The sequence below is a fragment of the Macaca mulatta genome, chromosome 7 (assembly GCF_049350105.2).
Source record: "Macaca mulatta isolate MMU2019108-1 chromosome 7, T2T-MMU8v2.0, whole genome shotgun sequence".
In the NCBI taxonomy this organism is placed as follows: Eukaryota; Metazoa; Chordata; class Mammalia; order Primates; family Cercopithecidae; genus Macaca; species Macaca mulatta.
The window spans coordinates 140,873,482-140,899,386 of NC_133412.1; the positions used below are offsets into that span (position 1 = coordinate 140,873,482).

General features: G+C 39.3%; 1 protein-coding gene across 1 annotated transcript in view; it reads left to right on the forward strand.

Annotated features, from left to right (window-relative positions):
- Window positions 1–5,208: 5,208 nt before the first annotated feature.
- Window positions 5,209–25,905, forward strand: part of RDH12 (retinol dehydrogenase 12) — a 35,562-nt gene continuing 14,865 nt past the window's right edge. Inside the window, 2 exon segments of the mRNA NM_001194401.2 lie at window positions 5,209–5,258; window positions 25,047–25,101. The gene's annotated coding sequence lies outside the window, so the exon portion shown is untranslated.

The following is a 25,905-nucleotide window of genomic DNA, read 5'->3' on the forward strand; positions in this document are numbered from 1 at the left end:
CTCGCCGACTGTGGTTTCTCTTTCTAGACACGCCCCAATTCAAATTGCGACAGCCCGGGGAGCAGACCTTCTGGGAAATGTAGTCCAGAGCTTGGCAGCCTCTGGCGGGCTACGGGGGAACGCTGCGGCCGATGCTGGCAGAAGTTGAATTACACATCGCTAATCCCCAACCATCTAGGGCTTAGGGCCTGTGGGATCATTCACCCGGCTCTCCCTTATGGCCGCCCGCGGTGTTTGTGAAATCTCTGCAGTCCTCTATCTCCCCAGACCCAAGTCCAGTCCCTGGTTCAGTTTTCCCCAATCCTGGTTAGGCAGTTACCGCACTGTTTCTCCTGGAGATCAGATGTGGACGTCTGGGAAATGAAAGGCGGATTAGACAGGAGAGGAGTGGTCGGATTCTGACAGTTGGGAAGGTGGGGGAATGTAAACGCTTCCTCCTCGAGGTTTCCTTTTTCCAGTGGAGAGGAAGCAGTAAGTCCTTGAAGACATTCCCAGGAGAATCACTTTATTGTGTCTTCATTGGCACAGTTGTTTTTGCCAGCTCGTGAAAGTATTTAATCCTGTCTTGAATAAGACCATGAATATGTTCTCTGTGAATAAATAGGTTCCCTGTTTAACTGTTTCTTTCATCTGAGGCCTATTTCCTCGGGGTGAATGTGGAGGGTGTTTTAACCAATCAGTATCTGTCTGTGATTCCTTAATTGTACCCAGTAATATTTTCTGGTCCTTTTGCATAATTTCCATTTGGTTAAAAGACACATGTTCCAATGAACTAATATATTTTATAGCAAATTGGAGAGAAGAGGGTTTCCTTCACACAATAGTAATTCTTACCAATTTAACATTTGATTAGCAATCCTCACATTTTGTCACACATTCTCATTATTGTGTTACCTAATATTTGTATTGGGTTTTATAACTTTATAAAAGCCTTTCATTTGTTTTGTTCCTTATTCATTCATTCTTGCAATTGACAAACATTTATGGCATTCCTATAGTATACTAGGCACTGTGCTGAGGTCCAGCAGGGAGCCAGGAACACAAAATCTCTGCCTGCCCAGAGTTCATGGACTGTCAGGGCAGACCTTAAATAGGTGATCACTATATATAAATCGTGGTGAGGGTTATGAGAGGAATTAGAGAAAGTTCTGGGAGCTTCTAGCAGGGAGAGGAGCTCTAAATCAGGAGAGGCTTATTTGAGGAAATAACATTTGAGCGGAGGCCAGAGGAAAGTTAGTGGGCAAGCAACACAGACAAGAGTGTGCTGTGCAGAGGAAAGAACCCACCTGAGGGCTCACAGAGAGAGCAGGGTGCACTAGAGCAACAGAAAACCGTCTAGGGAGAAGGGAGAGTGCCAGAAATGGCAATAATAGCCAGTGCTTACATGGTGTTTATTATGGCCAGGCCCTGTCCCAATGCTTTATATATATTAACTGCCTTAATTCCCAAAACAATTCTATGAGGTAGGTACTATAATTTTCCCTTTTTACGGACAAGAAAACTGAGGCACAGTGAGGTTATGTAAGCTAGCCTAGGTCAAAGGGGCAGAGCTGGGATTCAAACTGAAGCAGGTAGTGTTCCATGAGAGGGCCCTGTATGCAAAGTGGTCCCCAAATGCCAGAGGAGCCAAGACACCAAAGGATGAGGCAGACAAATCCAGTTTCTTCATAAGGGTGTTTTACTGGGGGAATTTACAGACAGAAGTGTGGTCTTGGGTGGCAGATTTCTGCACACGTAAGTTCCACACTCAGAGTTGATATACTGTAGGGAAAGAGTCAAACTGCTCTGTGCAAGACAATTAAAGGTAGCCCTCCAGAACAGGCAAGAATGCTACAGTGTAATAGATAATAAGCTGTGCAGTAACATCAAGGTTGACATGTTCTTACACTAGGGACAGTAAATAAAGTAGGAATCAGGATATATTCACAGGACTGGGGCTAATCAGAAGTCAACATTGCAGATTAGCATCCCAGATGCAGTCACTTTTGTCCTCCAAGTTGTATGCAGGGTCTATTGTGCCCTTAACTATTGAGCTATTCTGCCAAAAGATGAAGCTGGAAATTTCTCCCCATACTTATGTGTATTTGCATAGGCATATAAAATTTGGATATAATTTCAGCTAAGTTATAGACACATTGGAGCCATTAATGGAACCCAGATTAAAAACCATTGATTATCTTTACTAAAAAATTAGCCGGGGTTGCTGGTACGCATCTGTAGTCCCAGCTCTTTCGGAGGCTGAGGTGGGAGGATTGTTTGAGCCAGGAGTTGGAGGCTGCAGTGAGCTAGAATTGTGCCACTGCACTCCAGCCTGGGTGGCAGAGCAAAAACCTGTCTAAAAGCAGAGGAGAGCCTTGAGGAACTCTAACATTATGAAATGGGTAGAGGGAGGGGAGCCCAAAAATTGACTGAGAAAACAGCCAGAGAGGTTGGAGATGTATCAGACAGGGTTCAATCGGAAGAGAGAAACTACATAATAATTTGAAGAGGGAAAGTTTAACATAAAAAAATTATTAACCATAATGGGATTGGAATAATGAGGAACTGGATAGTATAGGTGTTGTTATACTTCTCCTGAAAAGAAAAATAAATATTTTATGCTCTGAGGAGGATTTGCAGCTACTCAACCCTGCTGTTGTAAATGCGAAAGCAGCCATAGATAATATTTGAACAAATGTGTTCAAATGTTATTGTGTTTACTGTTCAAATGTTACTCTGTTCCAATGACACTCTATTTACAAAAACAAACAGTAGGCTGGATTTGGTCTGTGGGTCATGGTTTGCCAACCTGTGTGCTAGTGAGAAGAAAAGAGAACTCTTAAAAAGATAAAAAGGGCCAGGCACGGTGGCTCACGCGTGTAACCCCAGCACTTTGGGAGGCCTAGGTGGATGGATCACTTGAGGTCAGGAGTTTGAGACCAGCCTGCCCAACATGGTGAAACCCCACCTCTACTGAAAATACAAAAAAATTAGCTGGGCATGGTGGCAGACACCTGTAATCCCAGCTACTTGGGAGGCTGAGGCAGGAGAATCGCTTGAACCTGGGAGGCGGAGGTTTCAGTGAGCTGAGATCATGCCATTTCACTACAGCCTGGGCAACAAGAGCGAGATTCCGTCTCAGGAAAAAAAAAAAACAAAAAAACCAAAAAAAAAAAAACCCATAGAAGGCTGGATGTGGTGACTCATCCCTGTAATCCCAATACTAGAAGCCCAAGGCGGGAGGATCACTTGAGCCCAGAAGTTCAAGACCATCCTGGGCAACCTAATGAGACCCTGTCTCGACCAAAAATTTAAAAAATAAATAAATTAACAAAAAAAATTTTAAAAAAATAGGCACTGTCCTGGTGTGTGCCTTTGATCCCAGCTACTCCGGAAGCTCAGGTGGGAGGATTTCTTGAGCCCACCAGGTTGAGGCTGCAGTGAGCTGTGATTGTGCCATTGCACTCCTGCCTGGAAGACAGAGCAAGACCCTATCTCAAAAAAAAAAGAAAAAAAAAACGAAAGAGAGAGAGAGAAAGAAAGTTATGTGTATGTAAAAAATCTTCACCTTTTTAAAGCTTTTTTTTTTAAAGTAATCAAAAAACAGTAAGTCACAGGAATTACCTTGATAAAACATTTAGAAAAGTTTTAGGCTAGTTACTAAAAAGTAAAGAAAAAACTTTTGTAATATGATTGTTTTGCTTTATTGGAACTCTATTTAGATAACCTGGAAGACAAACTCAATGAAAAGAATACTTGGATTTAGGCTGGGCACAGTGACTCATGCCTGTAATCCCAGCACTTTGGAAGGCTGAGGTAAGCAGATCATGAGATCAAGAGATCAAGACTATCTTGGCCAACATGGTGAAACCCTGTCTGTACTAAAAGTACAAAAAGCTGGGCTGGTGGCACGCACCTGTAGTCCCAGCTACTTGGGAGGCTGAGGCAGGAGAATCGCTTGAACCCGGGAGGTGGAGGTCGCAGTGAGCTGAGATGGTGCCACTGTACTCCAGCCTGAAGACAGAGCAAGAAAAAAAAAAAGAATACTTGGATTTAATTAAAATACAGGAAGAGTGTGTCCAGGGTTATGAACATACACTATATTTTTGAGGAAAGTAAACAAGGAAACTTGTATCTTAAGCAAGACAATAAATATATCTTAGTAACAGCATCAAAAGTCCCCTGGTTATAGGGAATCATTTAGATGTATTGAGAAAAGCCAAGACTACAGAATCAAGTTATATCAGAGGAAAATGGCTTTGTTCCAGACCTGGGAGGCAGAGGTTGCAGTGAGCCGAGATCATGCCACTGCACTCCAGCCTGGGTGACAAAAGCAAAATTTCATGTCAAGAAAAAAGAAAAAAGAAAAACCCAAAGATTACAGAAGTTGGCAAAAAGTTTGAAGGAGAGGACTATCATTTCAACCAAGAAAAAGATGTCTATTTTTAGGGGTATAAAGAACTAACAACAGTGACTCATGACTTGGGAATCATGTGCAGCGAGGTATAGCACAAGTAGAATTTTTTGAGATATAAATTTGAGAAGTTTTAGAAAAGAAATAGGTTGTAGAATATAAAATCAAAACCTCTTATAATTCACTAGGAGCAAATTTATACTTTAAGACAGTGTTATTTTAACGTAGAGGGCCAAAATCTCAATCTTTAGAAACACTTATAACTTCTTTTTGATTATAGCCAACTTAATCACATACAAATTTTTAAAAATGTTAAAGAACTTTATTATTATTATATTATTATTATTATTATTATTATTATTATTATTATTATTTGAGACGGAGTCTCTGTTGCCCAGGCTGGAGTGCAGTGGTACTATCTTGGCTCACTGCAACCTCCACCTTCTGGATTGAAGCGATTCTCCTGCCTCAGCCTCCTGAGTAGCTGGGACTACGGGCATGTGCCACCACGCCCGGCTACTTTTTGTGTTTTTAGTAGAGATGAGGTTTCACCATTTTGGCCATGCTGTTCTTGAACTCCTGACCTTGTGATCTGCCTGTCTCGGCCTCCCAAAGTGCTAGGATTACAGGCATGAGCCACTGCGCCAGGCCTATTATGATTTCTATAGACTATTTATGATGTGTTTGAACTTTTGTCTTGTCCTACACTTTCTCTTTTATAATTAACCAGTCATTTTGCTTTAGGAAAATAATTTACCATGTAATAAATTATTATTATGCAGTGGCATGATCAGCTCATCATAACCTCAACTCCTGGGCACAAGCAATCCTCCCTCCTCAGCTTCCTGAGTGGCTAGGACTACAGGCAAGTGCCACCAGGCCAGACTAATTTTCAAATTTTTTGTAGAGACAGTGTCTCACTATGTTGTAGAGACAGTGTCTCACTATGTTGCTTAGGCTGGTTTTGAACTCCTGGTCTCAAATGATCCACCTGCCTTGGCCTCCCAAAGCATTAGGATAACAGGCATGAACAACTGTGCCCAGCTTTTAAAAAAATTTAATATATATATATTTTTCAATGGAGATGAGATCTCATTATGTTGCCCAGGCTGGTCTCAAACTCCTGAGCTCAAGTGATTCTCCCACCTTAGCCTCCCAAAGTGCTAGGATTACACATGTGAGCCACCATGCCTGACCTGTGCTCAGTTTTTAAAGTTTTTTTCTATTAACCATTTTTATAGCCTGTGAATGTCAGATATTCACCTAAGCAAGAACTTTAAAGTTAAATATATGGGTATTTTGTGGATAACTTAGAAGGTTTAGCTGTATTTCTTAAACCAACAATATTAAATTAGTCTTACTTATCAAAAATCACACATTTAATATTTATTTTACTAATAATTTTAAAGCCAGTTTATTTATTAAAGAATTACTTAAGTCATGTGAACTTGGAAAACCTTTGGGCTTACTAATTTATGATTGCTTATTTATTTATAAGTCAATTGGGTATCATGTAGATACAACATATAACATACTACATGTATATATGTAAACACATCTAAACACACATATATATATGCACAAATAGAAATCCTATACCTTTATTTTTTTATTTGTTTTTTGAAACAGGGTCTCACTCTGTTGCCCAAGGTAGAGAGCAGTGGTGTGACCATGGCTCACTGCAGCCTTGACCTCCCAGGCTCAAGTGATCCTCCCACCACAGCCTCCTGAGTGCCTGGGACTACACATGCATGCCACCAAGCCCAGCTAACTTAAAAAAAAATTTTTTTTTGTAGAGTCAGAGTCTCACTGTATTGCCAGGGCTGGTCTTGAGCTCCTGGGCCCAAGTGATCCTCCTACCTTGGCCTCCCAAAGTGCTGGGACTGCTGGCATGAGTCACCTCACCTGGCCCTTATAGCTTTCATTTTAGAATTCTAGTCATGAGATAGTAATACAAACTCACCAGTTTATAAAAGATGGTTGGATCTGAAGTATTTCTGGAAAAAATTGGAACCTGTTAGTCCACATGGCTAAATTTCATTTGTCCCAATAGGTAATCTAATGAAGGCTGTGAGCCAAAGTTTTTGGGTAGTTTGATGGCAGTTTTATTTTAAAAATCTTTTATCCTTTTATTCAGTTTCAAATACGTTTAGAGTTAGATTTTTAATATTAACATTTTAGCTTGAACTGGCTGAATTGTATAAGAAAAACAAAATTTCTAAGTCTTCTTAAGTTAGTAATACTACAAACAGTGAGCTTTATCTCAACACAAGTAGGAAAGTCAGTAGTTTCAAAGTAGGCAGAAAAAATATATAGAGGTAGACAGAGAACTTAGAAGATCCTACATGTTAGCTCTATAGTTCTGGGTGGACCACTTAAGTTCTAATCTGTATATTATTTTAAGATGTGCACAACAATGGGCCATAATATGTATCTAGCTGGAGTCTCAGAAAACCCAGTATGTCTTTTTTTATTTTTCTGAGACAGAGTCTCACCCTGTTGCCCAGGCTGGAGTGCAGTGGCATGATCGCAGCTCATTGCAACCTCTCCCTCCTGGTCTCAAGTGATCCTCCCACCTGAGCCTCCCTAATAGCTGGGACTACAGGTGCATACCACCGTGCCTGGCTAATTTTTGCATTTTTTGGGTAGAGATGGGGTTTTGCCATGTTGCCCAGGCTGGTCTCGAACTCCTAGACTCAAGTGTTTTTCCCACCTCGGCGTCCCAAAGTGCTGGGATTACAGGCGTGAGCCACCGTGCTTGGCCTGGCATGTCTTAATGTTTGAGAATCTCATTTTTTAAATATTAATCTCTCGGTTTAGAAAAAAAAATGTTGGATTCGTATTTTTATGATCTCAGTAGCTCTATTCTCATTCTGCAGTTGTTTTGGTTGTTCCCCTTGTTTTAAATTTAAATATATTTCTGCCTTTTGAGGGAAGGAAACATGTGTATTGTGAAATTCTAAAAATCTCTGCCTAAGAGGTGTATGGGAGCCAGGAGAACAAACAGAAAGCGCTGAGTTCAGATCACAGGGGTTGAAGGAGGAGGAGCAGCTGGAGGCAAGAAGGAGAAAGCCTCCTAAATCATTAAAATTTACAAATCGTTTCACATATCTTTTTACCTCTTGAATTGAGGCATTTTTAAAATAATTTTTTTAAAAGCTTGTAGGTGTTATTGGAAGTAAATCTTCCATTCAATTTGTCTGGATCTAAAACCAACTTTTTTTCAATTGTGTGTGCAAACAAATTATCTTAGGCATTTTCAGAACAGCTCCATTTTGGCTACTGCGGCTTATAACCATCCTGGATTAGGTGGATCTACTACTTATCTAGGCACTCGCAAGTGGAAAGATGGTAAGTATTATACATAAAACTCAGCAGGTGTCTTAGAGGGCACTTCCCATCTAAGCTTTGTGTGAGACAAGTTATGGAGTGGAGTAAGAGTGCCCTCATGAGACTGGAAGAGGAAAAAGCTAAGGAAAGATCTCATCCCAAATCACCAGGGAAACAATTTACAGAGCTTCTATTTTACCCTGCCCTAGAATTTAACAAAAACCCTTATCTTGAATTCATAGCAGCAGCTCTTGTTCTGAGACAGTCATTGTACCACGTAGCCAAGGAGGAAACCACCTTTAATAAACCAGAACTTCAACTAAGACAGGAACTTCATTGATTTCAGGAGGAAGTCATCTGTAGCACTCAGCAGGGGCGTCGAAGTCCAGCAACACAATGCATTTTGTGCTGGCACATGCACGAAGGTTGGAAGCAGGTCTAGGTAGTCCAGCGAGGTCACTCTGAAATCCTGTCAGTTATGCCATTTTGTTGATGGAAATTAAGGCTGCTGAGGCAGAAATAAATTGATAAAGGTTTATTGGAAGCCAAATGTGAGGATCAATGTGGGAAGACACACTAATAAAGCTGGGTGTATTCCAAAGTTTGTTGTTACAAGTTGGAATGATTTTATAAGAAAGTTTAGGAGAAGGGAGGGGGACTCTTCATACTGGAATTGCCCTTTTTCATTGAAGGGCACAATACAGAGGTTACAATCATTGGCTACAGATGACAACATACAAGTTCAAATTTTTAAGACATGTTTTAAGACATGTCTTAAGACAATCCATGTTTAAGACAATCAGTAACACGTCATGATTCAGAAACAAATAAGTGTCCTTTTCAGTGTCCATAGGTTACATATTAATGTGTACATCAACAGTTTGAGGAACTCTTAATAAGATTTGAGAGACTCATCATAAGATTCTTTACTCAGAAATGGGATGTAAGCCATGAATCATAAGACTTGCCCCAGGTGGGCTAATTTGGAAGATTGCCAAACGTGACCTGCAGGTTATCACAGTTAAATGCAATGTGGGGTCCTGACTTCAATCTTGGACCAGAAATAGGACATTAGTGAGAAAACTGGTGAAATTAGAATAAAGCCATTAGTTTAGTTAGTGGTGTTGTACCAATGTTAATTTCCTGGTTTTGATCATTGTTCTAAGGTTATTTAAAATGTTGACATTTGGGGAAGCTGAGTGAAAAGTATGCGGGAATTTTTTGTATTATTTTTGCAGCTTTTTGTAATGTTTCAAAATAAGATGTTTTAAAAAACACATTTGATCAGCCATGATAGAGGAAAGGCTGAATTATCTTTTTATCTTTTTTTATTTTCACTACAGAAAATTATATTTAAAAAATAATTTTTATAGGAAGAGGCCCTCAAAAATTATGCAGCCAAAAATATAAGAAAAAATATCATTAAGTGTGTCAAGCAGTTAATTAATAAAGATATAGCCAGGTGCAGTGGCATGTGCCTATAGTTCCAGTAACTTGGGAGGATGAGGTGGAAGGATCCCTTTAGCCTAGACGCTCTGGGCTTGTAGTGTGTTGTGCCAATCAGCTGTTCACATTAAGTTCAGTATCAATATAGTGACCTCCTGGGAGCAGGGGACCACCAGGTTACCTAAGGAGGAGAGAACTGGCCCAGGTCAGAAACAGAGCAAGTCAAAATACAGGTGCTGATCAGTCGCAAGATAGTGCCTATGAACAACCACTGCACTCCAGCCTGGGCAACATAGCAATACATGTCTCTAATTTTAAAAATAAAATAAAAATATGATGTCATTTTCTGAATTTTGTGATATTTGTAGTGTGAACCCAGAAAATTTGTGACAGGTCTCAGTTAATTTACAAAGTTTATTTTGGCAAGGTTGAGGATGTGCCCCCATGACACAACCTTCAGAGGTCCTGACAACATATGTCCAAGGTGGTCAGAGCACAGTTTGGTTTTACACATGCACAGTTTGGTTTTATACATTCTAGGGAGACATGAGACATCAATCAACATATGTAAAATGAACATCGGTTTGGTCTGGAAAGGCGGGACAACTTGAAGTGGGGAGAGGGCTTCCAGGTCGCAGGAAGGTGAGACACAAACAGCTGCATTCTTTTGAGTTTCTGTTTAGCCTTTTCAAAGGAGGCAATCAGATATGCATTTATCTCAGTGAGCAGAGGGACGACTTTGAACAGAATGCGAGGCATGTTTGCCCTAAACAGTTCCTAGCTTGAATTTCCCTTTAGCTTAGTGATTTTGGGGGACCAAGATCTTTTCCTTTTCCTTTTACATTTTCTCCATCCTTTAAAAAAATTTTCTGGAGAAAGCGTTTTAGAAGAAAATGAGTCTCTGGTCCCAGCTTTTGTCTGATCTCTCATGGTTAGGATGTTTTTTTCCTAGACAGGTAGGTTCTAAGTTATTAGGAAAGCCCACTTTTAGAAGGTTGTGATGTCTCATGTCCTATGAAGAGAAATTAGGGGGAGGAAGGGATAAAAACAACAGTAAACAAAAGAAAAATCCTGGAAAATTGATATAGGCCATTACTCTGTAGTCCATACATCAGTAGTCAGGTATGAAAGTGGTTTATGTATGTAAATAGGTTGCTGTTATTTTCTTCTGAAGTTTAAGTTGTCTAGCTTCAGTTTACAGAGCTTTACAAAAGCACAACTTAGTTGTTAGTGACTCCAAAATAGGAAAAATGGGGAAAAAAGAAGGAAAAAAATTGAAAACATTATTTTGAAGACTAGTAGCCAAGAAAAATTAGAATTCAGTCCAAACTGTAGAAAACAATAAAAATTGCAAAACATTAGGCAAGACTAAAATCTAACGATAGGTGTACTATACTTTTTTTTTTTTTTTTTTTTGAGACGGAGTCTCGCTCTGTCACCCAGGCTGGAGTGCAGTGGCCGGATCTCAGCTCACTGCAAGCTCTGCCTCCCGGGTTCACGCCATTCTCCTGCTTCAGCCTCCTGAGTAGCTGGGACTACAGGCGCCTGCCACCTCGCCCGGCTAAGTTTTTGTATTTTTAGTAGAGACGGGGTTTCACTGTGTTACCCAGGATGGTCTCGATCTCCTGACCTCGTGATCCGCCCGTCTCGGCCTCCCAAAGTGCTGGGATTACAGGCTTGAGCCACCGTGCCCGGCTAGGTGTACTATACTTTTTGAAACAATTTTTTCTCTCTCTAGTTTCCCATCTTTACTAAAGACAAATTATGGTATGTCTTTTTTGCTTTATTATACTTGGCCTAATTATTTGTATACAGTGAAGCAAGAATATATATATATACATATATATATACACACACACACATATATATATATATATATATAGTATATATATATATATATACTTTTTTTTTTTTTTGAGATGGAGTCTCACTCTGATGCCCAGGCTGGACTGCAGTGGCGTGATATCGTCTCACTGCAACTTCTGCCTCCTGAGTTCAAGTGATTCTCCTGCCTCAGACTCCCAAGTAGCTGGGATTACAGGTATGTGCTTTCACACCCAGCTAATTTCTGTATTTTTAGTACAGATGGGATTTCACCATGTTGGCCAGGCTGGTAAGAATAATTATTTTTTACATAGGCTTTTAAATTTGGCTTTGATGAAACTGTGTTCTGTAGAAAGAATCTTAGATAAGACTTCTTTAAAACTGAGCCCAGCCCTTGATTTGTGCCATCAAATACCTATGAATTGAGTTAACCTCTCCTCTTGAGGTTCCAAGGTAAACTTGGGGCTCCTGGGCCTTTCAGAAAATGACATTCTTTACCTACCACAGGTCAGGAACCCTGTACAGGGGCTGGGTAGATAAAGGTGAAGAGGCCAGTTTTTCCAAGGGGCTATCTTGGCTCCCTAAGTCAAGTTTGATTCCAAGGGAATCACACCATTCCAGTCAAAGTCTTAATAAAATAACCGTTTTCTCCAATTTTGTCCTGTTACAAATGAAAACAAATTCTGACTGCACTTATGTAAATAACTGTATTGTTATAAGTAAAAATACTCACAAATAGTTTCCAAATTCTGGGGAAATTATGCAGAGAGAAACAAATATGCTCCAAGTTTTGTTCATGGGAGTATACTTTACTCAATTGCTAAAAGCTGTAAATAGCTTAAAAGAAAAGTTTTCTTGACTCTGAAAAACAAAGCATCAGCAACGTTTTAAGCAAAAAGTTAAAAAGATTACTTTAGTCTTCTATCAGTTTAGTTTACACAGTTAACTCCTGTTCTGCTTGATATTTTTGAACACTTCAGCTCTCCATGAGAGTCCTGAAAGTTTTTTCCTCTATTCTAAGGTCACAATCTCCAAAGTTATCAGAAACCTGCATTTAAGAACACCTGTTAGAGTTCTATAGCTGATTATAAAACCACCTTCTAATGAGGACCAAAACAAGACAGTTGTCTGTGGATGATGAAAGGTTTTAGGGCAGCCATAAAGAAACAATTGACAAGGAAATTTGTTATCTCTGTGGCATAAGATAATTTAACATAACAGTTATAATTATTACTGATAATATACACTAAGTCATATCAGAATTATAGGAGTTTCCCATGATTTTGGAACACACACCAGTAACATATTTATACAAATACAGCCCAAAGAAAACCAAACACCATTTCATATTTGACTCTGCTTCCTGTATAATTTTTATACCAAATAAGCCAAATATGTCATTTTTGGAGTCTAGGGAACCTGTTAATAATATATATATATATATTTTTTGTTTGTTTGTTTGTTTGTTTTTTTGTTTTTTTTTTTTTGAGGTGGAATCTCATTCCATCACCAGGCTGGAGTGCAGTGGCACAATCTTGGCTCACAGCAACCTCTTCCCCTCGGGTTCAAGTGATTCTCCTGCCTCAGCCTCACAAGTAGCTGGGACTACAGGCACACGCCACTACACCCAGCTAATTTTCGTATTTTTAGTAAAGACTGGGTTTCACCATGTTGGCCAGGATGGTCTCAATCTTTTGACCTCGTGATCCCCCAGCTTTGGCCTCCCAAAGTGCTGGGATTACAGGCGTGAGCCACTGTGCCAGGTCCAACAATATCTTAAAGGATTAATTAGGTCAGAAAAAGACATAATTTATCATTTGATTTTGGAAAGTTTGTCAAATATCAAAGGTTTAAAACACTTGAAATAACAAAATAGAATTAATAGGCCATTGTGAAATAAGTTATTCATTTAACTCAAGGATTTCCAAAAAAAAAAAGGTGAAAACCTTCATTCTTTGAGAGAGGAGACTTAATTTTCCAAACAATAAGCCCTAATAAGAACAGCATGAAGTCAATTAAATTCATTTCTTAAAATTTTATAAACAATCTATAACATTCTAATCTTGACCATAAGATATAACTTTCATAAGCCTTTCATAACCTTTATAACCTTTAGGAGTTGGTTAATGCTTCAAGAAAACCTTGTTAATCTGACATAGAGGCCTGTATGCTGGTCTTGCATCAGTATGCCTTTGACATTAATGACTAACATGTAGAGAAACATAACTTATTTTATCTCTTAAAATTGGCCCTCACAATCTCACATGCCCATCTCTTCCATGATAGTCCCTGGGCCTTGAGGAGTTTAATAGCTTTAATTTCTGGCCCTGTGTTTCAGGAATGTAGTTTATTTTGATTGGCATCTTCGACCGGGCCCGAAGATTGGGCTTTAATGGCTGTCAGTGTTTAAAAAATTAGCAGGACTTGGGGTCCTTTTTAGGCCAAGGTGTCAAAGCCCTGTAACTCAGTGTCACAAGTACTTTAAAAGAGCATAAAGAGTATGAAAGGAAAATACCTTGGGCCCCCAAAATCACTAAGGAAATCTCAAGCTGGAAACTGCTTAGGGCAAACCTGTCTTCCATTCTGTTCAAAGTCACTCCTCTGCTCACTGAGATAGATACATTTGCCTCTTTTGGAAAGGCTAATCAGAAACTCAAAAGAATGTAATAGTTTGTTTATCACCTATTTGTGACCTGGATGCTCCCTCCCCACTTTGAGTCTTCCTGCCTTTGTTTTAAGTTGTTCCACCTTTCCAGAGTGAACCAATGTACTTCTTACATATATTGATAGATGTCTCATGTCTCCCTAAATGTATAAAACCAAGCAGTGCCCTGACCACTTTGGGCACATGTCATCAGGACTTCCTGAGGCTGTGTCACAGGTGTGTCCTCAACCTTGGCAAAATAAACTTTCTAAATTAACTGAGACCTGTCTGAGATTTTCTGGGTTCACAAGAGAGATACACGGATGTAATAAACTTAATTTAAAAAAAGTTTTAATCTTTTTTCTAAGCAAACCAAACTTAATATGACAACTTGATCATATAAAAGTTTTTGGTTTTGTTTGTTTTATAAATCCTCTTATGGTGACTTACATAGACCGTTTGTGACATGCTTGGACTTTCCAGTTTGTCCTGAACATCCCTCCTTCTTAAATAACCAGTCATTTTACTCTAGGACTAAATTTACCATACAATATTCTTTTTCATATGAAATTATTTCTCTCTAAACTTTCTTACCAAAAAAAAAAACCTCTTTATTTTTATAACTTTCTTTACATTTCTTTTATTTCCTGGTTCCTTTTACCTTGTTTTATACATGGTCTTTAAATGAGCTTTGAATTAGACAAAAATTCTTCACTTTTTTTAAAGGACACAATTTTTTTTAGAAAGAATGTTTTCCTACAAATATATTTTGATTGGAAAGTACCCAAATAATGAAATATCTATTATTTAATTTAATATAACTTTAGATTCTAAATTATGATGACTGTGTCTACAAGTATTTATTCTATTACATTTACCTAATTATTTTAATTGTTTACCTAGATTATTTATGAAAACTGTGATAGTCATCATTTAAAGTTATGGAACCACCATTGCAAAATTATAACTAAGACAGTGAAAAAGATTTAACTTAACTGACCCCATCTTGCTTTTAACTTTCAAGCTGTCCTTATTCATTCCTGGGCATAGGCCAAATAAACTTTGGGAGGAACTTAGTTTATAGTTTAGCTTTGAAACAAAGATGATAACAAACCTTACTTCCTGTGGACTAGACTGCCTAAAGCCACAAAATTAAAGTTATGGTAATCTTACTAAATTTAAGATGTAGCTATTTTTATTAAACTAATATCAATGTCTTATTTATTAAAGATTACACAAGCAGAGATCATTCTGTTTTGGTCTGGGTTTATAGTTTTCTAATCCCTATGCCAAAGTTTGACATCTTATAGTATTTGGCAGGGATAAGTATGAAATTGCTTGATTAATAAATGCAAACAAAAATGTATGCTGGCAATTCCTAAGACATTTCTAATATTACTTTACCAATAATTTTAAAGCTAGATTACATATTAAATATTTTACTTAAGTTACATAAACTTGAAAAAGCTTTTGACTAGTCTTCCTTTTTCTGATAAAGTATTTGATTATTTAAGTGCTTTTATTTTTCTTTAAGCCAGCTAATTAGAACTCTTTTATATATTTTCAGTAGTGAAACATTGTGTACACAACACATAAATGCATTGACATATTAGTCATGCCGATAGAAGTACATCTTATAGATTCATAAAGACATTTTCTCTTTCCTGTCTTAGACTTTCAGATTCTTGATAACCTGTTTTACAACCCTAGGCAGTTGTCAGCTAAATAGCCTTAAATTTTCATATTAAAGGAAACAACTCAGCTGAAAAATCAAATAGCAAAATGTACACCATTAGGTACAAAGAGAAAAAGTCTGATGGTGCTAGAGGGATATTAAAGATGGATGTCAAATCAAACATAAAAATATAGAAAACTATCATAAGATTATATACAGAGATAAATTTTATTTAGATAAGGACTACCTATCTTTTTTTTTTCTTTTTTTTTTTTTGAGATGGAGTTTTGCTCTTGTTGCTCAGGCTGGAGTGCAATGCTGCGATCTAGGCTCACTGCAACCTCCTTCTCCCAGGTTCAAGTGATTGTCATGCCTCAGCCTCCTGAGTAGCTGGGATTACAGACATGTGCCACCATGCCCAGCTAATTTTTGTATTTTTAGTAGAGACAGGGTTTCATCATGTTGGCCAGGCTGGTTTTGAACTCCTAACCTCATGTGGTCCACACACCTTGGCCTCCCAAAGTGCTGGGATTACAGGCATGAACCACCGCACCTGGCCTGGGACTACCTGTCTTTTAACTGGATGTCTGAGCTCTGGGAGGAGCCCACACTGAATCCTGGGTCTCCAAAAAGGGAGAATTATTTTGAGGTTAAATCATGTGATGCTTTTGTAGTGCACTTAAAATGGTTTTTTGTTTGTTTGTTTGCTTTGTTTTTGTTTTTTAATAAAGACATTTCTAAGTGTCTAAACTACAGTCTTCCTTAAAAATTCCAGAGTGCCCTCTGTTGCAATAGCTATTAATGAAGAAAACAGATTCAGTCAACTGAGAAGAAAAACACTTTTGCAAAAAAAAAAAAAAAAAAAGGAGAAAGTCCTGGGAGAGAAAAGAAAACAAAAACAAAAACATGAAGGCTTTTTAAATACAAACACATCTTGGATGTTAACTTTTAATTAAGCTGACTTTTAACCATTGAGCTCCTTTTAAAAAATCTTTTAAAATCTCATTACTATATTTCATCTAGGACAAATTGCTGCTATTTCAGACGTACCAAATATCAAACCAGAAAGGGTTTGATTTAGGAGCCAAACTTAGGCTGTTGTGTGGTAGGGAAAAAAGAAGGCAAAACTTTAGCTATTGAACTTCAGGGTGGGGTGATAGCCATTGCTTTCAGTTGGCCTGGCTAGCAAAAAGGTGGCCTAGTTATGTAAATAAAGCCCCTTTAGTAGTCAAAATAAAAAAATGTTCCCTTCTCTCTCTATTTTTTTTTTTCTTTTGCTGGCCATTTTTCTCCCAAACCACACCACCTTTTTTTGTGTGTGGGAATTTAACCACTTCAGAGGCCTTATTCCCCATAATTTGGAACTTTCCTCTGGATTTGATCAAGTTGGGTAGAGTTGATCAAACCCAAGGGGAAAAAGACTGAAACAACAACAAAAACAGAAACAAACAACAAAAACCAGTTAAGCAAAACAAAAGATCACACAACTTATATGATTACTGAGCACTCTAATGGTAAGGAGAAATTAAGACCAGCTGATTGTTAACTTTAGCCAAGACAAAACCCCAATTCAGCTACTTACCTAGAGGTGGGTCTCAGGCTGAAGATGGCTGTCTATCATCCTAGAAGCAGAAAAAACAACAACAACAACAACCTCCTCTTCGTTATTGGAAGTGAGCTCAAACTCCATGAAGGGGTTACCTGCCTTCCATCGTCATGGAAGCAGAAAAACTTGCCTTTCTTATTGAAAGCAAGTAAAATTCCAAAAAAAAAAGAGAAGTTGTACAGCAAAATAAACTTCAGATCTTGACCAAATTTTGGGACATGAGGGATTCTCTGGAGGGGATATTCCCAGACCTCAGCAAATTGTCCTGTTGGTTTGAGACATAAAGTTAGCTCGTGCTGGTACCAGGCACCCATAGGACATTTGTCAAAGGTCAGGGGCATCTGCATTCAGAATCCCTTTGTGGTTACCTAAATGTAAACCCAGAAAATTTGAGAAAGGTTTCAGTTAATTTGGAAAGTTTATTTTGCCAAGGGTGAGGGTGCATACCCAAGATACAGCCTCGGGAGGTCCTGACGACGTGTGTCCAAGGTGGTCAGAGCAGAGTTTGGTTTTATACATTCTAGGGAGACATGAGACATCAATCAATATATGTAAAATGAACATCGGTTTGGTCCGGAAAGCCGGGACAACTCAAAGCAGAGAGGGGGCTTCCAAGTCACAGGTAGGTGAGAGAAAATCAGCTGCATTATTTTGAGTTTCTGTCTAGCCTTTTCAAAGAGGCAATCAGATATGCATTTATCTTAGTGAGCAGAGGGATGACTTTGAATAGAATGCGAAGCAGGTTTGCCCTAAACAGTTCCTGGCTTGAATTTTCCCTTTAGTTTGGTGATTTGGGAAGTCCAAATGTTTTCCTTTCACAGTAGCAACTATTAGATTTTTAAAAATCATAATTTCCTATTTACTTTTCTCTTGTAATTAACCTCTTGCTTTACTTTGAAACAGGATCTCGCTCCATCTCCCAGGCTGGAGTGCAGTGGTGTGATTACAGCTCTCTGCAGTCTCCACCTTCAGAGCTCAACCTCTCCTCCTGCCTCAGCCTCTCAAGTAGCAGGGACTGTAGGAGTGCACACCACGCCCAGTTAATTTTTTTCCCACTTTTTTTTAGTAGAGACGAGATCTGATTATGTTGCTCTTGGTCTCAAACTCTTTGCCTCAATCAGTCCTCCTGCCTCGGTCTCCCAAAATGCTGGGATTATAGGTGTGAGCCTCTGTGCCCAGCCTTGTTTTATTTTTGTACCTAATATTTATTCATAGTTTTATATTCTTTTTATTAAAAAGAGCTCCCTAGCCTTTCAAAAGGAACTGCCATCTTCGGTAATTCTCCAAAACAACAAACACTCAGGGAAAGAGGAGGGACACCAATATATGGTCTCTAGGCCTTTTAGAAAACATGGAGTTGTTCCTTTGGCCACATCCATGCAAATCTACAAGAAAGGTTATGTTGTAGACATCAAGGGAATGGGAACTGTTCAAAAATGCCCCACACATGTTACCATGGCATTGGGGACTGAAATAGGATATAAAGTTGAAAAGAAGCTAAGGGATTTTTGAAATTAAATATTAGGGATTTTTTTTTAAATAAAAGAGGGCCAATAAGCCCAGGCCTTACACCTACACTGTGGTGAGGTGGTCAGGATGGCAGGGGCAAAGCTGTGCAAAGCTTCTGCCAACTCAAGGCATTCACTGAATGCCCCACACATGTTACCAAGGCAAAACTGGAAGAGCCTATCAACAGTGTTCCCCAGCATGCTGTTGGCATTGTTGGACACAAACAAGTTAAAGGCAAGATTCTTGCTGAGAGAATTAATGTTTTATTGAGCATATTAAGCAGTCTAAGAGCCAAGATAGCTTCCTGAAACTGTTGTAACCAAGCGAGTTGTAGAGAAATGTCACACTCTGAGACGAATTCAGGAGTCCTTTATTAGCTGGCGACCGAGAGACGGCTAGTGCTCAAAATTCTCTCAGCCCCGAAGAAGGGGCTAGATTTTCTTTTATACTTTGGTTTAGAAAGGGGAGGGGGGGAGTCTAGTTAAAACAATCTTACAGAAGTAAAGTGGGCAAAAAGTTAAAAGGATAAATGGTTACAGGTAAGCAAACAGTTCCAGGTGCAGTGGCTTTAAATCTATCACAAGGTGATAGATGCGGGGCTTTGGGTGCTATCAACCGGACACAAATGCGGGGGCTTAGGGTACTATCAACCAGGCGAATTCCTGGGAACTGCGGATATAGCTTGCCACAGTATCTTATCAGTTAATTGCATTCTTGGATGTGCTGGGAGTCAGCTCGCACAAATTAAGTCCTAGAGGAAGAAGGGTGGGCAAGGGGCTGCGAGTGAAGGAACCAAGATGCAGTCTGTCTGGCTCTCTTAGTTAAGGGAGAGTCAATTCAGGTCAAAACAAGGTAGGGTATCACAAAACATGTAAAGGAAAAGGATCAGAAAAAGAAGGAAGCAAAAGAGAAAAGTACCTGAAGTGCCAGCCTTCTCCACTTTGTGAAGCTCACTTTGTGAGAACCAATGGAAAGAAGCCTAAGTTGCTGGGACCTGTTCCCTGCGAATTCATAGCATAATAGCTGTAAAAACAAAAAAACAAAAAAACAACTAAAGAAAAGAGCCCCCTAAATCGGATAGACTTCAGGCCCTACAATATCCAGATCTACTTCTGATGATGTTTTATTTCATAAGCTGTGCAGTAAGTCATGGTGAGTATTCTTTAAATGATTCTCTATATTATTTGGTTTACTCCAAACACAAACTAGTAAAACATTTTGTCTAAGAGGCTTTGTTTTCTTTATCTGTCCTGGTCCTGATGTTGGATGCCTATGACTTCACTGATTGCTGTAAGCCCTTGAGTTGGCAGAAGCTTTGCACAGCTTTGCTTCTGCCATCCTGAGCACCTCACCACAGTGCAGGTGTAAGGCCTGGGCTTATCGGCCCTCTTTTATTTAAAAAAATTTCCCAACGTTTAATTGCAAAAGTCCCTTAGCTTCATTTCTACTTTATTTCAGTTCCCAATGCCAGTTTGTTTTTTTTCTAAGTATCTTCTGAAGGAGTGACTCACCATTCACTTCTATTGGAATCCAAATTTTGCAATATTCACAAAGTTGCAAATAATTAAATTAGGATATCTTAGAATCTCATAACCAGGGAGAGATTACTGTAAACTCAACCATATTCACCACTATTTATCGCATATCTGCTTTGTGCAAACCTTGGTTCCATGTGCTGGGGGAACACAAATGTAGACCTTATTTCTGTCCCTGAGCTGGTGAGATAAGAAGTTGCCTAGAGGCCAGGCGCAATGGCTTACGCCTGTAATCCCAGCACTTAGGGAGGCCAGGCAGGCAGATCACGAGGTCAGGAGATCGAGACCATCCTGGCTAACACAGTGAAACCTCGTCTCTACTAAAAATATAAAAAAAATTAGCCAGGTGTGGTGGCGGGTGCCTGTAGTCCCAGCTGCTCTGGAGACTGAGGCAGGAGAATGGCGTGAACCCGGGAGGCAGAGCTTGCAGTGAGCCGAGATCACGCCACAGCACTCTAGCCTGGGCGACAGAGCGAGACTCCGTCTCAAAAAAAAAAAAAAAAAAAAAGGAAAAAAGAAGTTGCCTAACTAAGTTATAAGTCAAACCATTGTGACTGCTGTACAGAAAAGGCAAATATAGTGTATGGGAGCAAGAAAAGTGGATGATTGATTAGGATGGGTGAAAGCTGCAGAGAGGAGACATTTAAGTTGGACCTTAAACAAAATAAAAGATTTCTTCACCTGAAAACAAATTCCATTTATGTTAGAAAGTTTTTAAAAAAGTGAATATGGCAATTTATAACAAATTTTCATTTTGAAATGTTGTGCTTCTTGATTTTCCATGACAGGGAGCGTGTGCATACACATGTGTTTGTGTGTGTGTCTGCATGTGTACTTCCATTACATTTTAATCTGAACATTTTCAAACATGTATAATAGTTTCAAGAATTTTACAGGCTGAGCGTGGTGGCTCACACTTGTAATCTCAGCACTTTGGGAGGCCGAGGCCAGGGTATCACTTGAGGCCAGGAATTCAAGACCAGCCTGGTTAACATGGTGAAACCCTATCTCTACTGAAAATACAAAAAGTAGCCAGGTGCAGTGGTGGGCACCTGTGGGTCCAGCTATTCAGGAGGCTGAGGCAGGAGAATTGCTTGAGCCTGGGAGGCGGAGTTTGCAGCGAGCAGATATCACACCACTGCACTCTCAGCCTTGGTGACAGAGTGAGACTCCATCTCAAAAAAAAAAAAAAAAAAAAAAAAAAAAAAGAAGTTTACAATAAACATCCATATATCCATTATCCAGATTCTACATTAACATTTTACTATACCAGTTTTATCACATATATAAAACAAATATAGTGAAACACCTGCTTTACTTCCTTCTATCAATCTATTTTATTACTGTACTTCAAAGTAAATTACAGACATCAGTACCCTTCCCCTTTAAGAAATTCAGTATGTGTATATATTATTCATTAACTAGAGTTCAATATGTATTTAGCTTTTTTTCCTTTGGATGTAAAATTTATATACAGTGAGCTGCACAAGTCTTCGGTATATATTTGCTGTTTTGACAAAGGCATAGACTCATGTAACCCAAACGCCTGTTGAGAGATAGAACATTTCCATCGTCTCAGAAAGCCACTCAGTGGAGGTGTGTTTTTGAAGTCTATGTGGACGCAGATCCCAGGCATTGTAGACTAATGGAGTGATTAGAGGTAAACAGAATTAAGCTGGGAGAAGGTAAAGTTTCGAAGGACAAAAGGATTAGTAGATGGCCAGCATCCCAGGCCCTGAGAGGATATTAATAACTTGCTGTGGACAGTAAGCAGGTTAGCTTGGCTACAGCTGAGTGAAAGGCATGGGATACTAAGTAAAACGTTACTGTGCTCTAATCCTTTTCAATACTACATACAACAGGGTTATCCTGTAGGCTTACATTCTGGAGGGCAGTGGTTCCCAAATGGGGGTGATTTTGCCCCATAGTGGACAGTTGGCAATGCCTGGAGACATTTTTGATTGTCACAAGGGGATAGTAGTGCTCCAGGCATCTTAGTGGGTAAAGGCCAGGGATGCTGCTAAACATCCTCCTTTACACAGAACAGCCACTCACGGGAAAGAATTATCAGGCTCAAAATGTCAATAGACTGGGCATGGTGGTTCCTTCCTGTAATCCCAGCACTTTGAGAGACCAAGGTGGAAGGATCACATGAGCCCAGGAGTTCAAGACCAGCATGGGCATCATAGTGAGACCGTGTCTCTCTCTATATAATTTTTTAATATCAATAGTGCGTGCTGTGAGTTAAGAGTAAGGGTTGCTGATCCATAGGGGGAAAAATCAATGAAAGTTACATACCAGCAGCAAAAATTATTTTTCTTTGAGAAAGACAGTGTGTTTATTTCAGCTTTTAAAATCAAGAAAAAGGAACAATAAGCCATTATTATTGGTTTAAAAATATACAGAAAAAAGTGCTTCCATTTTGGTTTGCTGTTTAGGGTCAGGGCATGGGAAGAGGCAGCAAGTTCCTCATGGCTGGAAATGGAAATAACTGCGGTGCTGTACAAGCTCCTTAGGGAAGTCAGGCAGGGGTTGCAGTAGAAAGATGGAATCTGTCATCTTCCACCTGTCTCATCTGGCTTCCAAAATATGTGATTTGAAAAATAGGGAAAAGGAGAAGGAGGAAAGAAGGAAGAGAAAGAGAGGCTTACAGTTTGCCCTCTCACTCTAGTTTGTAAAAGGCTCCATTCTTAGCAGAGTATCCATGACAGGGATAACCAGGAGACCAGTACAGTATGAGCTGCTAGATGATTTATGACCAAAGGTCAAATCAGCAAGCAGCTTCCCAGCTCTGCTTCATAGCATGTGATCTCCACACATCCCTGCCTCAGTGTCAGCCCTGGGAGGATGGCTGATCTGGGAACTTGACCTGTGATTCACTCATGGTGAGACTAGAGGAGGATCCTTCTCAAAGGTGTTGTAAGTGATGAGTGCTTTGTCATCACTGAATTTCAGGCCCATTCCTGCACTGGTTCCTCTGGTGTTTTCATCTCTTTCTCTCTGTGACTTATATCTACATCTGTCTCAGATTGAAAATCCCTGAAGAGCAGGTATCCTATTGGTCCCTGGCTTTTTTGATGTTGATTACAATGAAGTGGGTGATGATTATGGCTTTGCTTATGTGACAAAGCGTGTTTAAGAATGTCTTAATACCAGTTTGAGAAATAGCTTTATTTGTGATACTGCAGTGATTAATTTAACAAAGATAAACATGTCAGTTGTTGCAAAGTGATATGGTTTTTGAGAGAAATTAAGGCCATTGGGGCAGAGATAAATTGATAAAAGTTTATTGGAAGCCAAATGTGAGAATCTATCCAGTAAGATGCACCAACAAAGTTGGGCATGTTCCAACATCTTTTACAAGTTGAAATGCTTTTATAAGACCGTTTAGGAGAAGGAATCCTTTTCCATTGGCGGGTACAATACAGAGGTTACAATCATTGCCTATGGATGACAGTGTACAGGCTAAAATGTTTTATGCACAAGACAATCAGTAAAAGCAAATCAGCAGAGCTTTATGATTTAGTTCTTTTGAAAAGAACACAAAACGGTGTCCTTTTCAATGTCAGTATTAATCAGTAACCTGATAATTAATCAATACATAGTTTGAGGAACTCGCGATAGAATTTGAGTGACTCACAATAAAATTCTTTACTCAGAGACAGGATGTAAGCCATCAGTCTTAAGACCTTTTCCAAGCAGTTCATTTGGAAGCCTGTGAAATGTGTCCTGTAAGTTGTCAGGGTGTTTTTGCTGAAAACATTATTTGTTTTTTCTTTTCTTTTTTTTTTAGAGACAAGGTCTTGCTCTGTTGCCCAGGCTGGAGTGTAGTGGCATGATCATGGCTCACTGCAGCCTCAACCTTCTGGGCTCAAGTGATCCTTCTGCCTCAGCCTCCCAAGTAGCTGGGACCACAGTCTGTGCCACCAGGCCAGCTAATTTTCAGTTTTCTTTTTTGTAGAGATGGTGATCTCACTACGTTGCCCAGGCTGGTCTTGAACTTCTGGTCTCACATGATCCTCCTGCCTCGGTCTCCCAAAGTGCAGGAATTACAGATGTAAGCCACAGTGCCCAACCAAAATGTAATGTTTATTTACGTAAATTATTTAGTTATTCTGTTTCTTAATTATTTATTCTTTTTATACAGCTGTATACTATCTATTATGTGGCTTTACTATTGATGGACATTTAGGAGGTTTCCAAACTTTTGCTATTATATACAATGCTATAATGGTAACCTTATAAATACATGGTAGTAGAATGTTTAGGTGAATGAGTGCATGCACAGCTTTACTAGACATTACAATACTTCTCTCTACAGAGACTGTAACAATGGACTCTCCCATGAGCAATGCATCCGCATTATTTCTTCACATGCTTGCCAGTAGATCATACTACAATCTTTTTGACCTTTGGCAATCTGAAAAGTGAAAAGTGGCTCCCAGTGTAATTTTAATTTGCATCTCTCATATGAGCGAGGGTGAAGAGACACTTGTATTTCCTTTTTTGTAAACTGCTCTTTCAATTGGGTTGTTATTCCTTTTCTTATTGAGTTGTAGGTGTTCTTTATCTACTAAACCAATTAGTCTCTTGTCTTCAAAGCCTGTTATCAATATTTCCCCCCAGTTTCTCATTTATCTTGCCTTGTGTATGATGGTTTCTGTCATGCTCATTTTTTAAATTTTAGTTTTTGATTTCCTGTCTTACTAGAAAGGTCTTACTACCCTAAAAATGTGTCCAGTGGTTCTTCTTAATACTTCAGTGGTTTCATTTTTCATATTTATGTCTTTGAGCTATTAGAATTTTGGAAGGATCAAGTTTGCTTTTTCCCAACTGGATACCTAGGTGCTACTAAATCCCCATGTGTATTTGGGTCTATTTCTTGCCTTTCCATTCTGTTCTATTGATGTGTCTGTCTATTCACGTACCTGGACTTAATAGTATGGTTTAACATTTTGGTACAACTTATCAATGATCTGATGGTGGTTTTTAGATTATAATATTTAACATTTTATTTTAGCAAAGGGTTTGTATATTTTTGTAATTCTAGATGCCTTACGGTGCTTCTAATATCTTCTCTCCAGAGGACTGCATGCTGTTCTTAAGGACTCTCTGCTTCCTGGACAAGCTAAAGATAAGGTGAGTATCATCTTCATAAATGCAAAGATCTTAGATTTGAGTCCAGAAGTGTCTGCTGGGAATTATCTGATCACTCCTTGTTCTGTTGGTCAGGTCCATGGGTTTCCCCAGGGGCAGAAATGTGTCTTCCTAGTATGTTGCACAATTCCTGGTGCAGAGAAACACTCAGTAAGTGTGTGTTGAGGATGAATTGACGAATAAGGACGTGAACACCTGCCTGCCACAGAAGTCTTCTTTCATGCATGGGTATTCCTGAAGGCTCCTCTGGCTTCACAGGAAGGGAAAGAACTGGGAAATTATTCCTGGGGTCCTGTCCCAGCTCTTTGCCTATTCTCCTGTCCAAGAGAGGAACACAGAGCGAGGAAGGGCAATGAATCCCATTTACCCTCTTCCCATCTCACACACATCCAGAGGCATGATCCTAGCTCACTTCAACCTTGACCTCTGAGCTCAAGTGATCCTCCTTACTCACTCTCCCAAGTAGCTAGGATTACAGGCAAGCACCACCACGCCCAGCTAATTTTTTGTAGAGACAGGGTCTCACCATGTTGCCTAAGCTGGGTCTTGAACTCCTGGCCTCAAGTGATTCCCCTACCTTGAGCTCTCTACCAGCATTTTCTTGTATTTCCCCTCATCAATAGCATTCAACTGAAACACCACCCACGTTCATCATCGCTCCCTTTTCTACACCATGGCCTTGAGTAAAGCAAGGGAGATAGGAATCAGAACAGCTAACCATAACTGCTGACTCTTATACACTGTTTAGCATATGCTAGTTTCATTTTCCACCAATGTAATAATTGA